The 16,320-nt window shown below is 41.8% G+C and overlaps 1 protein-coding gene across 2 annotated transcripts in view; it reads right to left on the bottom strand.

The window, feature by feature from the left end:
• Positions 1-16,320, bottom strand: part of BASP1 (brain abundant membrane attached signal protein 1) — a 57,466-nt gene that overhangs the window by 30,491 nt on the left and 10,655 nt on the right. The gene's annotated exons all lie outside the window — the stretch shown is intronic.

The raw sequence follows: 16,320 nt of genomic DNA, 5'->3' as shown, positions 1-16,320 counted from the left end.
CTTATTCCTTGCAGCTGATTGCTACATTTTTTGAAACACAGTAAGCTTATTGTTAATTTTTATTTTCATAAGCTATTCTATCAAGCATTTTTAAATTGCTTACCACCACCATATTCCCTGAGATCCAGGATAAACAGAGCAGTTGGGATTCTGTGACTAAGCTGCCCAACTACAAGTGTGCCCTAAGCAGTGAAGCTATTTGTGGTGCTAGAGAGGCTGTTCAGTGCCCATTCGTTTTCCTCTGTTGTCTACAGCTATGTTTTATTCAGTGTCCTTGCTCAGTCAAGGGGGAAGAAACCTCAAGAAAACTATGTCAACAAAGTAGAATCTGACACAAAGACTTGTAAGAATATGGAGAAAAGAGACCTGTTTGCCTTGAGACTGACTGTAGGAGGAAGAGGCTGGCCACGGTAGAGTTTTAGGCTTGAACGAACTAAGACCCGAATGGAAATTATGTCAAGACTTCTGAGAAAAGGACTTTAACAAATGGCAAGCCAGCAGTGAAATGTTTGCATTCCTTTTGCAAAGTCCAATAGCTCTGTTCCCATAGCTACTGTATGTTGAGATGGATGATGTAGCTACAGCAACAGAGAGCCAGCATCCATGTTCACTGCAAAATTCCAAAGTCATTACTTCATCCGTCTTATACCTCCCTCCAAACTTCTAAAACAGGAAAAAATTAGGGTTAACTTGTTCTTCTAATGAATTAAAATTATGCTAAAAATCTTAGAATCAAAAGACCCACTGCAGACAACTGGAGCCGTAATTTGCTTCCCTGGCAGAAACTGCCTCATCCCATGATTCCCCTCTTTACACCGACTGGGGGCTATTGCTGTTTTGCTAAAAAGAGAGCTGTCACTGCATTACTCAATGAGTGATGTCTGGCAGTCTGCAGCTCTTCCAGGTCCCACCGTATTCATATGACCCAGTCATTTATAAGCCAGCCCTTCTATCAGGTATACTCGGTTGTTTCTTACCTCCCACCACTCACCATTTCTACCTCATTACAATTTTGAAGAAATACTTCTACTCAGAAAATCTGCAAATTTTCAGGGAAATTATTTACCTCCATTTAACAGTGCCAGTTCCCAACATAATTAAAAGGGAAATATTGCATCAAGCACAGAAAGTGTTTAAAGCAGAGTCTTGTAATCTTCAGCATGTTGTTTGCCATGCGACTGCCAACTGGATAATGTTTGGCAAGCCAAGGGCATATTTTGTTATACGTATATACAGCTAAACAGAAAAGAGTTTAAAGTTTAACCTACTATAATGATTTCTGCTTTAATGCCCCAATTCAAATCCACCAAAAGGAGTCTCACTTAGCGGGACTTATACTGGGTCCTCAAGAGGAACACTCCGCACGAGCCTTGATTTCCCAAGGGCACTACATGGAAATATGCCCCATCATTGCAGAATCCAAACATGGAGATACTAGTAAGAGTCAGCACCCTGAGCTCTACTTAACTTTGCTTCAATGTCCTATTTAAAATTTCTTTTTTTTCAAAGCTACCTCATCTTTCTCAAATGGTCAGTCTTTGCTAGAACTACAACAGGATTAAGCAACACTGAAGCCCTGCTACAGTGTAAATTAATCTGTAACCATTGATTAGAAAAGCACCGAAGCAGCTTTATGTTCAAAAGTCAACCCCACAATATTCTCAGATTGAGAAAACACAACTTCAGTGCTCAGAAATAATCTCACTGGAGTCCAGAAGGCAGCAGAATCTCAGTGTAAATATTTAAAGTTTTAATAACAAGATGTTTATGCAAGCTCATAAATCCATGTGTGGCATAACTACCCAATGTCTACACTGACATTACTAATTTTGGTTTGTGTGGAGAGAAGGAAAGCTCAAGTAAATACTGCAGAGAACTGTTTTTCCAGACCCCATCTTTCTGTCGGTGCAGGATTGCTAAGGCTTGCAGAGACATTCAGTTAATGTCAGGGTAATTTTTTTCCTGTCTGGGAAACGTGCAGCACAGGTAGCATGTATCCAGTTACTTCTTCAGCAAGTGTCTTTAGTCAACAGTTTTCTATTAAAAAAATAAGTAAAAAAAGAATACAAACAAAGCCCAGGTTTAATCTTTTTCAGAGGAGAAGACGACCGCTCAGGTTACGAGAAGCGACCATTTCAGAGATGAGGTTGTTTTTTTTTCCCCCTCCCGGCATTACAACATCTCTTTCCCACTCCCTGGGGCACAGCTTCTGCAAGAGGAAAGTTTCACAACGCGGCGCCAGCAGAGCAGGCGTGCATACCGCTCGCCAGCCTGGGACAACAGAAACCGTGCAGGAAGTGAAACCACCGTCAGTTCTCAAGTTTTCAAACACAGAGCTGACTATAGATACAAGCTAGCTGAAAAGTGGAAGAAAAGTAGGGTTGGTAGGGTTCATGCAACGTAGCGAGAGACAGAAAAACACAGAGTAAAGAACTTACTTTTTTTAAACTGGACCCTTCTAATTTAAATCACTTCATGGCTTACCCAAACAGGTTGATATTTCATGCGTATTAAGGAGTTTAAAGCAAATTTTAAAATAATTTTATCTAAAAAACTATATCAGCTCTGGACAATGCAGCAAAAATAAGAGTCTGGTAGGTCATCAGGCCATCATTAACCTTGGTGTTGCAATACCTTTCAAATACTGCAGGAGAGCTCATTTGAACACCTAAGGCTAGCTACCAGGTTGCACCGCTGGAGTCCTCAATATCTACAAATTCGGAGTCATTGTAGGTTTGGAATGAATTAACAGCAGAAAAGGAGATAGGCTGCTCCATACAAGCTCTCCATACAAACTGAGGCACAGACGCCATTGGAATTTCAGTCAGAACCAGGAAAAGCTTCCCAAAGGCTGCGCACAAATGTTTGCCATTGCCCTGCAAGTAACAGTTCTGAGGCCAAAAGTAAAAAAAGCAGGAGGTCATCAAAATCTTATCTTTCAACATACGAGATTCCACCTGCATACCAGGGTAGTGTGAAACATGTTTGGTACAAGCCTAAGCAAGGAGAAAAGAAGATTCAGAAAGCACGCATGTACTCTGTCACTTCCAGGCCTAGACACAAACTGGTTCACACATCAACTTTTACATCAGGTTCTGTAGGAGTGAATGACCTGGGGGACCAGGACTGCCTCTTCTGCAAGGACTTCAGTGCCACAGCATTATTTGATAAATATTTCCAGAGCTTCTCAAGCAAGCAACTGTCTGATCGCAGTGTCAAAAATGAAGCTTACATAGATGGTAATGAAGATTCAGGTATAAACAGCAGGTGGTCTGCACCCATCCAGTAAAACCAGCACTCAGCCAGAGAATTCGTCTTAACCAGTATTCTGGCAAGGAATCTGCAAATGAGAGAGGCAGCATGGAAGATCATCCCAGAGATACTCGTCTCAGTAGCTGCAACATAGTTTAAAAGAAGTTTGAGATTTTAAGTGATTCAGCTTTTTTGTGTCTTCAATAAAGAAAAATAAAATTTAGAAAGTACAGCAGGGATGTGGACAATACTTCATCAGTATTATTTTGGAGGAATCAGCCATGCCATCATGATGAAAAAGAACTTTATTCAGACAGCCCCATTTTTTTTATTCTTTTGTTTGTGTGCAACAACAGATTAGAATAGAAAGTCCTTAAAGTGTCACATGGATGCAAATAGAAGCTGTTTACAGTGAGTGGTGAAGTGACTGCAGGAAAACTCATTATTACTCAACATTGACAGTGGCAGCAGTGAGGTGACCCAGGAATGGGAAGGAAAAGAATTAGGACCCACCTGATACGGGTGATGAAGTCATTCATTTCCAAGAATGTAACCCAGAAGGCAAGATGCAAAAGTGATAGCTGAAAATTGTAATTTAAGAGTGAAAAATGTCCTAAGAAATGACAGTGGGAAAAGTTTCTAACAAACAGATCTAGAAGGTGCCAAGAGATGAGTGGTCTGATACACTTCTTAGGTTTTCATCCCTATTTGCAAGGTAAAAACTTAAGATGTTCACGCAGCAGAGCAGGATTGAGCAAATTCGGGTCTCCCCACAGGCCTATGAAACTCTGTTATGTAAGTTCTTTCCATTTTACATACCTCAGTTATTCACTAGTGCCAACATACCAAGCACACAGGAAGTTTTCTAAGTATTTAAATTAAACCATTTGCCAGTTAAAATTAATTATTTTCTCTAGCAAAGGAGGTAATCCAGAGAGCGAGAATTCTGCTTTCATGTGCTCATTTGCAAAACCCCCAGCTGTCTGGGGTGGGGGATGAACTATATCTCAGAGAATTTCTTAACCCACAAGAGAATCACAACTCAGTGCAACTGAAGAAGTGGCTAATGGTCAATGAACAAATGGAGCTCGTTGCTCAAGGAGCTGCTGCACTGGTTACAGCGCTCAGCGTGTGCCTACTGGGCTCCATCCATTCCTACAGCCCTCAACGAAAAACCATTGCGACAAAATTTAGCCCATGCAAGCGAGGAATTTCAAACTAACCCAAAGTAAGGAAGGACCCAGTATTTTGGACATACTACAAGTACACAAAAGAATCATTGCCAGCTGGCAGACTGTGGCGCAGATAGCCTGCCAGAACAAACTATCCTCTGCCGTGGCGCAAGGTTTTGGCGAGCTTTGCTGTGTCTGTTGGAAGTGTATTTCCCGTGAGCCCGGGCAGCACCAGGCAGGCTCTCACCTAAGTTGTGCCCAGGCAGGAGTGAACACAGGGAGATGGGACGAAGGAGAAGAGCTGAGCGCAAGGGGTAGCCTATGGTCGAGCAGGGGTCTGGGACGACCTCGCACCATATGGGAGCACAAGAAGTAGAACTGGGATGGGAACTGACTGCAGGAAAAGCCCTGAGATCCAAAGACATGAAGGATCTGGGAGAAGGGTGAGGAAACCATACAAGAGGGGTTCCTAATGGCAGTGATGTCTGTGCCAATAGTTAACTAGGGAGGGCTCTGCACTTTAAATCAACATGTTTGAAAGAGGCCATTGCTATGATAAAGGCTAGGACAATCGTGCCAGACTTCAAGGGCAACGTCCCCAGAACAGGAACACAGACGTGTCAGACATGGGAAAATCACCCTGTTGGGGACTGGAAGAGATTCAGTCCTGGGTTGAGAGCCCCCAGCTGGAAACAATCTTTGCTACCTTATTTTGGTTTGGGGTTTGGGGGCTGGATGGTCTCGGGGGGAGGAAGATAAAAGGGAGATTGTTCAAGGCACCAAGACAACTCTTAATTCATACAAACACATTTTGGTCTTTGTTCCTATCTCCATAGTGATCAACAGTAGCTGTCTGCACCTGCATGCTGCCTCCCAAAGGGCTGATGTAGGTTGGGACAAGATTCAGGAGGACTTGGAGGCAGCTAGATTAGGTCTGGCACTGAACAGGAGTTAAAAACAAGGAGTTTCATACAATCAAACTTCTCTCCACCAAGCCTTCCTCATCTGTGTTTTTTCCTTTCCCACTATCTGAGATAATGAAGAATTGTCCATTACATTGGTCTAGCCCCGAGGCAGTTGCCCAAGCGGAGCAGAGGTGAAACAGTCTCCAGCACTACAAAAAACCTCACATATTGGCAGACAGCAATGGATTAAATACAAGCACAGGGTTCATCTGTTTCCATTCACTCTAGTATTTAACTTTATTAAGGTTATTTTAAATACAGAGGTCTCACACACTACTGTAGTGGGACATTTTTTGAAGTCATTCCAGAATATTTTAGTGTGCTGCTTTTTTTCTTTTTTTCCACTCTAATGGGAAAGCCTCACCAAAAAAATAGCCTTAATTTTAAGAAAACACGTTGATTCTTTTATGTCCTCAAGGACTTGGCAAGCAGGCAGGTTTGGCAAGCAGAGTCATGGCCAGGCAGCAGCTTTTAAGTTTAAGGACACGAAGGCCAGTGACATAAGGCACATACACTCTGTGTCACAGCTGCCTGCTACTGAATTTCCACAGTGGGTCAGTGACTCGATTACATAAACAGTGGAAATAAAAGATCAAAACATCCCCAACACAGGGAATCTATTAATAAAGTCAAGTCGTGTTGGGTGTGAAAAATCAGGAATTGGCAAAAGACAGGCCAAGGAGGTTCCCTGGCTTAAAAGCAGCACAGATCTGAGTTCGAAGTTACTGGCTCCAGTAAACGGCTTAAATCAATTTCAATATCTACAATTTTTTTAAATGTCAAGAATGGCTTCACTGAACACATGGTATATTAGGATTCTGGCCACACAAAGAGGAAAAGCAGTACCTTACAGAACCTGTTTCTAACTGACACTTCTCATCTTTACTTTGCTTCAAAGAAATTCTCAGACTATTTTCATCTCTGTGGCATCTGAGGTATGATAACCATGCCGAAGTATGGTCAGCTAATTATCTTCAGTGGGTAATTAAGAGCATGGAGGAGCTTGGCTTTCTCCACCAATGGCAGATGTCAAGGCTTTTAATTTATGCATTTAACGTTGTTTCTTAAGCGACTCGGTAAGAACTGCAACAACAGGTTTTCAATTCTTATAAAATCTACAGAAGAGAGAAAAATCACCTTTTACATAATAAGAGTGTGTTTCAGAGCGCTACTAGCCCTTCGCTGTAAGAACCATCACACATGATGAACTAAGGCTTCAAAACACCATATAATCCAGGCTTATAACTGTAGCTGAATTCAAATAACTGCTAACGACAGTTCAGTTACAATCCCTACTAAGGCCCAGGTCACGCTGAAGGGATAAAAAGAAGCCACAAGAGAGGAGGAGTTAAAGCATCCTTATAACTGTTAGCGAAATGTCTTAATCAGCTGGTTTGTAATGATCTATTGCTTGGCCTAGGCAATTTGCTAATAAATTCAGGGTTTCCTTTATGGTCTAGGAAACGAAATTTCAAGTGCCAGTATCTAAATATCTTAAGACATAATAATGTGACACACTTTTCCTGGAAGCATGGTCTGGGATTTTCAAATTGCCAGCACACTGTGTCAGACTGAATCTTTAAATAGTACCTGCAAGAGACCCTCTGAAGTCCTGAAGTGCTCCACGACTGCTGAGGCAGCAGCTGGTTGAAAAACAAAACATACTGTGATCTTTGCTTTATTGTTGATCTGCATGATGTCCCTCTTTTGGCTACTCTATGTGTTGTTCTGTGCAAACAATTGGGCTATTTGTCTGGGAATAGAATATTCTGTATAGTGTGAAAATGGTCTAATTTTTAATTTTCTTTTAAGATGACGTAAGGAAACTCTTTCTGAAGCAGTGTAAGTTACATGTACAGTTAAAATGGAAAATAGACACATTGTTCCAAGAGAAAGAGGAAACAGTCTCAAAATACTTTATGAGTTTTCCATGCATTGCTCCATCTGACCAGTTGCATTAATCATATCATACAAGATGCATTACACCTTCTCACCTCCCAAAACTGCACATATTTTAGGCATGAGAAAATTAAACCCAGGTATAACTGAGAAACTGTAAGCCCCTGAAAACAGTTGTTTAAAGAGTCAATCACGCTTCCAGCAGTGCTAAGTCTGGAGCAGGTCTTGCTCTTAGCTTGAACAGACACTAGTAACTGAATTGACTTTGGTATTCTGAGTTGGTTGGGGTTTTTTTGCATTTCAATGTTTGACTAGTTCACAGGAGAAATATTTGTACAAAATTTGTACTTCTTAGCTAGGATATGCACACTAGCCAGTTGTTGAGGCCAGCAACACCCCTGAAGAAATGCTTCAATGCTAGATTGTGGAAACAGCAGAGCAACCCCAATGAACCCAGAATTTCAAGGGAGCGCTCTTTATACCCCTCTAATTGGGTGGACACATCAATCCTTGTTAGAGTACCTCAGTGATTCAGTTGTTGTTTACTGAGGCATGTGCTGGAAGAGTCCACTGGCATGCCTTCAAGGGTCACAGAGAAGCCTCTTCCATCGAAATTAAAAATCTAGTTGCCTTTAGCAGCTTTTTAATAAACAGGATTTCCATTTGACCCACATTAAAAGCTTGCTTTGTTGAGATTTAGAAAGAAATGTTTGTCCTTGCAAAAGAGCACAGAGGGCTGTTAATATTCAGATTAGATTTCTGCAGTGATTAGGTTTGATTAGCACTTGAGTTTCAGCACAAAACAAATATAGGTTCTTCCTTGCCTCGAGAAGTTCTTCTCAAGGAGTCACCTTTCTTCCTCTCAGAGGCAGCAGCCTCTATAGGCACCAGAGTCTCTTTAACAAATGGATTTTCCGCCAGACCTGCATTAGGTGAGAAGCTGGAGCCTTCTAACACCTCATCGGGCGTAGGTTCGTACCAGACCATCTGCGGTGCAGACGCGTGCAGCCCAGCTTTAACACCAGCTGCGCCAGGCGCTGGGGGTCACACGGGCTCCCCCAAAGCGCAGTGTGGGCGAAATATTGGTGTGTTCACACCGCTGCTCGCACGGTTTCTGCCGATTGCTGAGCTCCGTGCTGCCGTGCAACCCTAGCGTGTGCCTTGAGCTAACTCGAAACGAGTGGTGCATCACAGAGCCATCCCAGCAGCACCAGCAGTGTAGGCGTGCCGTAAAATTCACAGGCAGAAGGAGAAGGAAGCAGCTTCCGACCTGGCAGCGGGGTTGTGCAGCTGGCCCTCAGGTGAGTAAGCCCTCAGGCACAGTCCCTCACGCCCCCCACGCTGGGTAGCTTCCCCACCAAGAAGGAACACGGCACTGCCCAGGGGCGGTCGGGCCAGAAAGCTTCACGAGATCAGAACAAAGTGCTTTTTTCAGCCTGTTCTCCATGATGGCTTTTAGCATTTATATCAGGGATGGTAAGCTTAGCCATATACCTGTTACCTGAGTATAAGTCATATCCCATTTTTCACAAGCTTAAATTCCTTCATTCAATATGAGTTTGCTTTACAGAAGCAAAACCACTAGAAAACAGGGGTTGGTGTCATGTTCTTTGTGACAGAGGGAACACTGGTTTGCTATAAATGGCATTTATGCTGACTATTTATGCTGAAAGAATGACACTGGACCCATTAGCATATGCATGATGGATTCAGTCCTTACAGTGCCATTCATTTGCAGAAGTGTGCAAATATAAGGTAGTGGGATCGCCATCGTTACTGTCATCTCTCCTGTTGCCATTTTCTAACTATTCAGTTATTTAAGGTTCAAGTTAAGAAAGTCTGTTAGATTTTATCAGCATTTCTGAAGAGATTTATAATGAAAGCTTTATAATGAAAGGTTAAACTGGCATATTTAACACTGATTTTTTCCATGTTATTTCAATTTGATTTAATTCAATTGAAAAGAATGGAACAAGGACACTTACTGCTCCGGGCAACGCGACACTGGAACCAGTACCGAAACACTCAGCTGGAAGGCAGAACTATGGGGCACGGAGTGCCATGTTAGTGGAAGTGGCAGGGTAAAATACATGTGAAATTCTACAAGAGCTGGCTAAACATTCTCAGAAGGATAAAATCAGCTCTCGCAGAGCTTCCTCATGGGCATGGCTATGGTGCTGCTGGGAACAGAGCTAACTCCTGCACTTCCAAAGCTACCAAATGCAGTAGGGATGTATTCCCATTCTTATGGCTGCAACATAAATGAGCAGAAAATCATGGATCCATAGCTGTAGATCTGATGGATTACGAATGGTTCAACTGTTCTCCACTTCCAGATAAAATCAGAAAAGAAATTTACTTGCTGTTGGTTTGTCAAAAATCCCATCAATAGTGCTTTCTTTTTACTGTATTGCCTCGGGACATGGTAGAAAACACGTCTCAGGGAGTTTCGGTAGGCAGGAAGCACCCAATGAGTTACTGTATGAAAAGATAATATGATAACTGGGCTCACCTCACAAAATACAGCTTAACACAAGTGCATTTACCTCACTGTCCTGACAAACTGCCTCATGTTTGGCTAACTGTCCTAACTCGCCCTCCCACGAGCAAGTGGTACCACTTTCCTGCAGCCAAATGGCTGACACGGTAGACATACATATGAAAAACCTATACAAAATGAAGCTCAGTTTTATAGCCATCTTGTAAGTACACTAAGTGAGAAAACTACACATATTCATAAACAATGCTGAGCAGCTATCTACAGGATAAGACATTTCATAAAAAGTGCTAAGTTGCTGTTTGCAATATAAAGGATTCAACCAGAACCAGTGCAGCAATTCATTATGTGCAGCACGTTTTGACTGCTGCTTTACTGCACTAATTCTATCAAGGAGTACAACCTGTAGTCTCAACAACCTGTTTTGTAGTGGGAATCAGGAATTACAGATGAAACTGTCAGGCTAAAATATCCTTTCTCTTTTGAAGCAAACTATGAGTCACTCTTATATCAACAACAAAAAGAAAACTCCTTTGACGAGATCATAAATACGTACTAGGAATTAAAATGTAGTCCCCTTGATTAAAACTGATGGAAATCCCCCCAACTCCCCCCAGTCAGCATTAAACGAACATTAAGAAACACTTGAAAGTATGAACCCAAGTTTCCAGTCCACTGTACCAGTTTTATCTTAACAACCTACTCACTATTTTTAATATTTGAATCAAAAGACAACATTAAAGTAAGAATTTAGTGAGCCTTCTGCAGGTGTCTTACAGTGCCAGGATCACAATATCCCTTGAGAGTTCAGGCACAAGGCACAGCAGTGTCGGGTGCTCCGAGCCATCCCTTTACTCACTGTACCACTGTACTCACACCTGAGTTTTATACATCAGTTTCCATGCACATCTAAACAAAACAATTGCATCATAAGCCATAAGGGTTATTGCTTGCTTTTACGGAAATCGAAACAACTTAAAAAGACAAAAAAAAAATTAATCTTAAGATTAGAGTTGGTCTTCATTTACACAGAATAGATATGGATGTAAGAGATGCAGATGGTCATTAGAGGTCACAGTCTGAGTTATCTCACTTCTGATTTCCCACACTGGAACTCAGAACTTGTCAGTTCAGACATACAGTGATTCTAGGGCAAATTTAGCCCTTTGGCACTGAGGAAATTCACTTACTAGATGTTAAACCAAAAAGCATTTTATTGGAAGATTTCACAACTGGTTTTAATCTGCAAAAGCTTATGCAGTCTTTTTTAAATTCTGTAATGTGATGTTTCCATGTTCTAGTCGTAAGATGGATACTCTTAAAAACGTGGGTTTAGATAAAAAACATGCTTATAGAGGAATAATCTTGAAATGAAGGTGTATTTAGGTGATACAGCTAAGGCACATTAAATTGCTTGCTGTTTCAAGTGGGATGGGCCCACTGCCCGCTGTCCTTCCCTGGCAGCTGGTCTGGCTCTTAGCTGAGCCCTGGGCGAGGTGATTCAGCTCACTGAGCTGGGAGAAAAGGAGCCCAGCCAGAAAAAAACAAAGCAAGCAGGGGAGAGCACGCAGCCAGCCCACCCTAAGGAGCCGCCGATTCAGTTCAGCTGTCCTACCTGCACCCTGGAGGTGGAAGTATCTAACACCGTAGATGGGATTACTTCTCAAATAAGGAAAAAATCCCACACACAGTAATGTAAATTTTAAATTTTCACGCTATGTAATTTGCCTATAACGTAAAGTAGCGGGACCAGCTCCATGGTTAAGATTCGTGCCAAGCACTTCATTGGCAGTTGGGGACTGGAACATCTTCCTGGAAACACCTACAAATAAAATACTGCAAAACGGCAGAAGGAGTAGATACTTAATTTATGAATCCAAATAAAGAAACTGGCTTTGTACCAGAGCTACATGGTAAAAAGCTGTCGAGTCTCCCAAAAGATCGGTATTTATGGCATTTTACATGAGCTTTCGCAGCCAGGCAAAAAATTGGCCACAGGTTTAAACCCTTTGCTTAAAGAGAGCCACTTTACCTATAGAAGAGCATGTTTCACCTCTCCTCTGTCCAGTTCAGACCTGAACCTCAGCTTTCAACACCTCGGTGAGTGCTTAGACCAGAGACGTCCTCTTGCCAATTGGCAGTTTTATAGCATGGAGTAGCCAGCTCCATCAGCAGAGGCTGAGACTGACCCAACCAAAAGTGGACAGTAGTCTGCTGAATATGTTACTCACATGTTTTATAGGAGTAAAGTCTAATACTGCAGTTGGAATCAGCAAGAGCAAAAATTTGAATCTTGGCTGTCCACATGGGTTTCTTATGCATCATTAGCCAGATCAAACTGGGTAAGTCTGGGTTTTTTTCAGCTAGAAATAGAAACCTGTATAATTATTCCTATGGAATTTGAGCTGCAAGAACTCAAACATTTGCCAATAGAAAACATTTCATTGAAAGAATCCCATCCAGCTCCATTGTCATGGCCAAATCTCAAACCTTTTTACGACAATCTTTTAAAAAAAGTTACATGCAAATAAAAATTATGAAGTCAAAAGTAGTCTTTACTTGACTAGAAACTGCTGATAGGGTTTTATTTATTTCCTCCCATTGGTATGATAATTCCCATTTGGTGAAAAAAATGCCAAGGGTGTGGTACTACACAGGAAGCTACAGAATCTATTAAAATATACTCAGATTTCAAATAATTCACATTATAGTTTTTGCAACAAGTTTTCTTATTGATGCACATCCTCAGGGTGCCTTACCAATAGGCATGTGATATATGCCTTTCTTTAATTAACATTCATTAGTCCATAGTCATGGGCACAAACTGAGGCACAGGAAGTTCCGTCTGAACATGAGGAAGAACTTCTTCCCTCTGAGGGTGACGGAGCACTGAACAGGCTGCCCAGGGAGGTTGTGGAGTCTCCTTCTCTGGAGATATTCAAGACCCGCCTGGACAAGGTCCTGTGCAGCCTGCTGTAGGTGACCCTGCTTCGGCAGGGGGGTTGGACTAGATGACCCACAGAGGTCCCTTCCAACCCCTACTATTCTGTGATTCTGTGATTCTGTGATAGGCTTATGCTATTGCCTGCTTTAGGTCTTAAACCTCAAATTCCCATGAACTGTACTCTTTATTAAGTGTCTAGCTACCTATGGTAGAAAATGGAAATGTTTCTCCTACCCCACTGTTGCAGACAGCAGTCTCAAAAGCATACTCTAATCCTGAAATACAAACTTGACAGCTGATTTTAAAGTTCATGTTTATTTTCAATGGCCTGTCTCTTCAGTAGAAAAGGTTTTCGTAGAAGCAGACTAATTATGCCAGCCATATCTGGTTTATACATGTCAGATATTTCTTTATGACAAATCAGCCCAGCTCTGGAGTTTAAACATCAGCATGCACAAAATACTTGAAGATAAAAACTCTTTTCTAGGGCGTATCAACCCTTGAATGAAGTCCCAGCGGGGTCACTTTTAGTACTTCATCTTGCTTACCTATTGCTTGCACTGCAGAGCTCCGTAAGGCAGCTGATGAAACAGGCTTGGCTGCATCACTTGTAACCAGTTTCTATCGAAACCAGATTTACCACCAAAACACAGCCGAAGCCAGCTCAGATGCAGGATGTTGACTGAAACCCCAGGACAAGCTGCAATAGCCCCACGACCACCCTAACCCACCATCCTCATTCAACAGCTCTCACACAGAGATCTACTGCAGGGAAGAGGGCACTGCCTGTGCACACACTCGTATACGCTCCCTGCCTACCCTAGCACACATCACTGCGTAGCAGCACTAGCTTGCATAGCCTGGTATGTCTAGGACACGCTCCCTTCCCTCGCTGCTGTAATTACTAGGTCTGCTGTTTCTCACGTACAGGCCCATGTCCTGGAGAAAAATTCTCTGCTCTGCAGGCTATTCTGCAGCCTTTTGTGCCAGTTTATATGAGCTTATTCATATAAACGAGACCTCATGCCAGGGATTTTGTCTCTGACCAAAATAATCCTAACCTAAGGTATATTTTATCTGACCTATCTACTCAACATGGAATTGCATTGCTGCACACACCTCCCATAGACTAAAAAGACAACCCTTCTTCCTCTTCAGGCAGCAGGAAACTCACCTTCCACATCGATACTATCCAAATCAACCTACCACTGGTTTCTCAAAGGAGGACGACAGGAAGAAAAGCAAACTGATGACAGAACACTGGGATTTAATGTTTTGATGAATGCTTACGTATTACGATTGCAAACACAAGCACTGTTATATCACCTAAGAGCATTAGACCCAACCAGCGCTGCCCACTCAACCATCCAAATTACTGTGGAATTCTAGCGGCTCACAGCTCTGACTTTAACAGTGCAACTCAACTAGATTCAAAGCAAATGCTCACTGATCAACAACAACAAAACGGAATCAAGCCCACAGCTCTAGTGCTGTTCCCAAACATGCCTCCCTAATTGAAAGGTTCGCTTCAGAAAATGCCAACAGACTGTTGTGCGCAGCTCGAAATCCACACGTCGCTGAATATTCTAACAATTAGCAGCTAAATGAAGGTGAGCATTTTCTCATCTCTAATAACACCAAGACATGGGCAGCTAGCCAAGAATCTGGTTCATTAAACAGAAACATACGTACAAATCCCGCAAGTGTTTCTTAAGAGCGCAACACTATTTCCAGTAAGCACGTATGGAAACTAAATAAATCCCAGTTTGCCCTCAGGTACAAAAAGGGTGATTGATTTCAAACACGCAGTCCAAGTAGCCGCAGCGTGGACAGCCCCTGCTATTGAACCAGGAATTCCAGCTGCCCACCTGCACCCAAAAGATAGGTTGTACAAAGATATTTGTTCAGCTAAACATTAAGTCTATTCAAACGCTTTTATGAATACACACCAAGCATTTCTTTAGAAATGAGCCTAATTTATATCAGGCTTAACCTTCAAAGCCATTGTTATTATGCCATTAAGTTTGAGCAACCATGTGTTGAAAACGTGTGTATAGCCTTTGTTATGCAGTTTGATTCTCCACTCATCTGTGGAACAACCCAGCAAACGTCTCTGCAGCCCATAGATTAAGTAACAAAAAACACCCTAGTGTCGTATCAATCAGAATTACACAGCTGTCCTCAGATGCAGTCACAAAATTTCATCCTAGGCTTACAAAGTAAAATTATCAAACGTACCCACAAGACTACATATCACGGTCTTGAAATAAAATTTAGGAACTGAAAAGCCACCATCATTTTTGTGAGCTTTACTGCCCCTCTTGCACATCAGCCCCAATCTGAAGAACAGCCTCAAACTTACAGCACATTTCAGGAATTCTGTCAAAAGTGCTACGAGAAATCTCCATTTAACAACCCATGCTGTTCAGCATCAATAAATGAAATCTCCTCTTGCCAGCTCCAGAAAAGCCTTATTTGTGTATTTCTTTCTAGTGTATACCATGTCTATACAGCATCTTAGCAGAGGGCTTATCTTTTGATCTCTATTTTAACAGAGCTCAGACACACTGCCAATAAATTAGTACGCTTGGGAATGATTTTGTTTCAGCTGAGCTCATTTCTCTGCACTCAACAAGCTCACTCCAAGCATTCCCCATGTGCCTTATCCCACAAATCTTAGGGCTGGAGGGGACCTCAAGAGAAGTCTAGATAGTCTCTCTTCTTGCCCCAAGGCAGGATGAGTTACATTTCAGTGATCTCTCGCTGTTATTTCCTTACCTCTTCTTCATATAACCATTCTCTTCTTCACACTGCACAAAACCAATGTGTTCATTGGCTCATTCCGAGCTCCTGTTTGATCACTCTTACTGTTTACATGTGCATCCACTTGAATGCTATCTCGCTTTTATGTGGCATACGACCCATGCAAGTAAGATCTTTAAATGTTCCATGCACAGTATATGGAAGGAAATTCTTAGATGTCCTTTTTAGGGCAGTTAAAAGGCAATTTATTCTATTTTGGTTGCAAAAGCTTAGCACAACTAGGGAGTGGACCTCTGTTTTTCTTGTTGTCCCTTTCTGGTCAACAAAATCTTCTGTATGTTAATTCTGATCACATATTATTTATGACTACCAAGTACTGTGTTTATTAGAAATGATTTCACAGACAAGGTATTTTTCCTGTGATTTATTAATTTCAAATTATTCAATTTATTTTAACTCAGGTTACTGACCATCTTCCATCTGTTGTAGAGCAAAGGGCAAATATTTCCCACATACAGTCTAAAGTTATGTTTATCTACTTGAACAGTGGAAATCCCATTTCTCGTGTACAACACAGTTACTTGCTGGTTGCTAGTGGCAAAACAGAGAAAGATGCCTCCTTTTATCCATGAAAGGCTTTAATGTGATTGTAAGTTATGAGGTGTATTGCTAAGATTAAAAAAAAAAAATCTACCATGTTAATTAAGATGAATTCTCTGTATTTTTTCCTTTCAGATGAAGGGCAGCTGGGAGGTATTCCCGGCTGTGACTCCGTAACTTTGAAATATAGTCTCTTAGGAACAGTGAGCAGATTTAACCACAAAGAGC

The sequence above is a fragment of the Opisthocomus hoazin genome, chromosome 3, assembly GCF_030867145.1.
Source record: "Opisthocomus hoazin isolate bOpiHoa1 chromosome 3, bOpiHoa1.hap1, whole genome shotgun sequence".
NCBI lineage: Eukaryota > Metazoa > Chordata > Aves > Opisthocomiformes > Opisthocomidae > Opisthocomus > Opisthocomus hoazin.
Note: the sequence above shows the minus strand (reverse complement) of the source record. Positions and strands in the feature narration are given on the sequence as shown.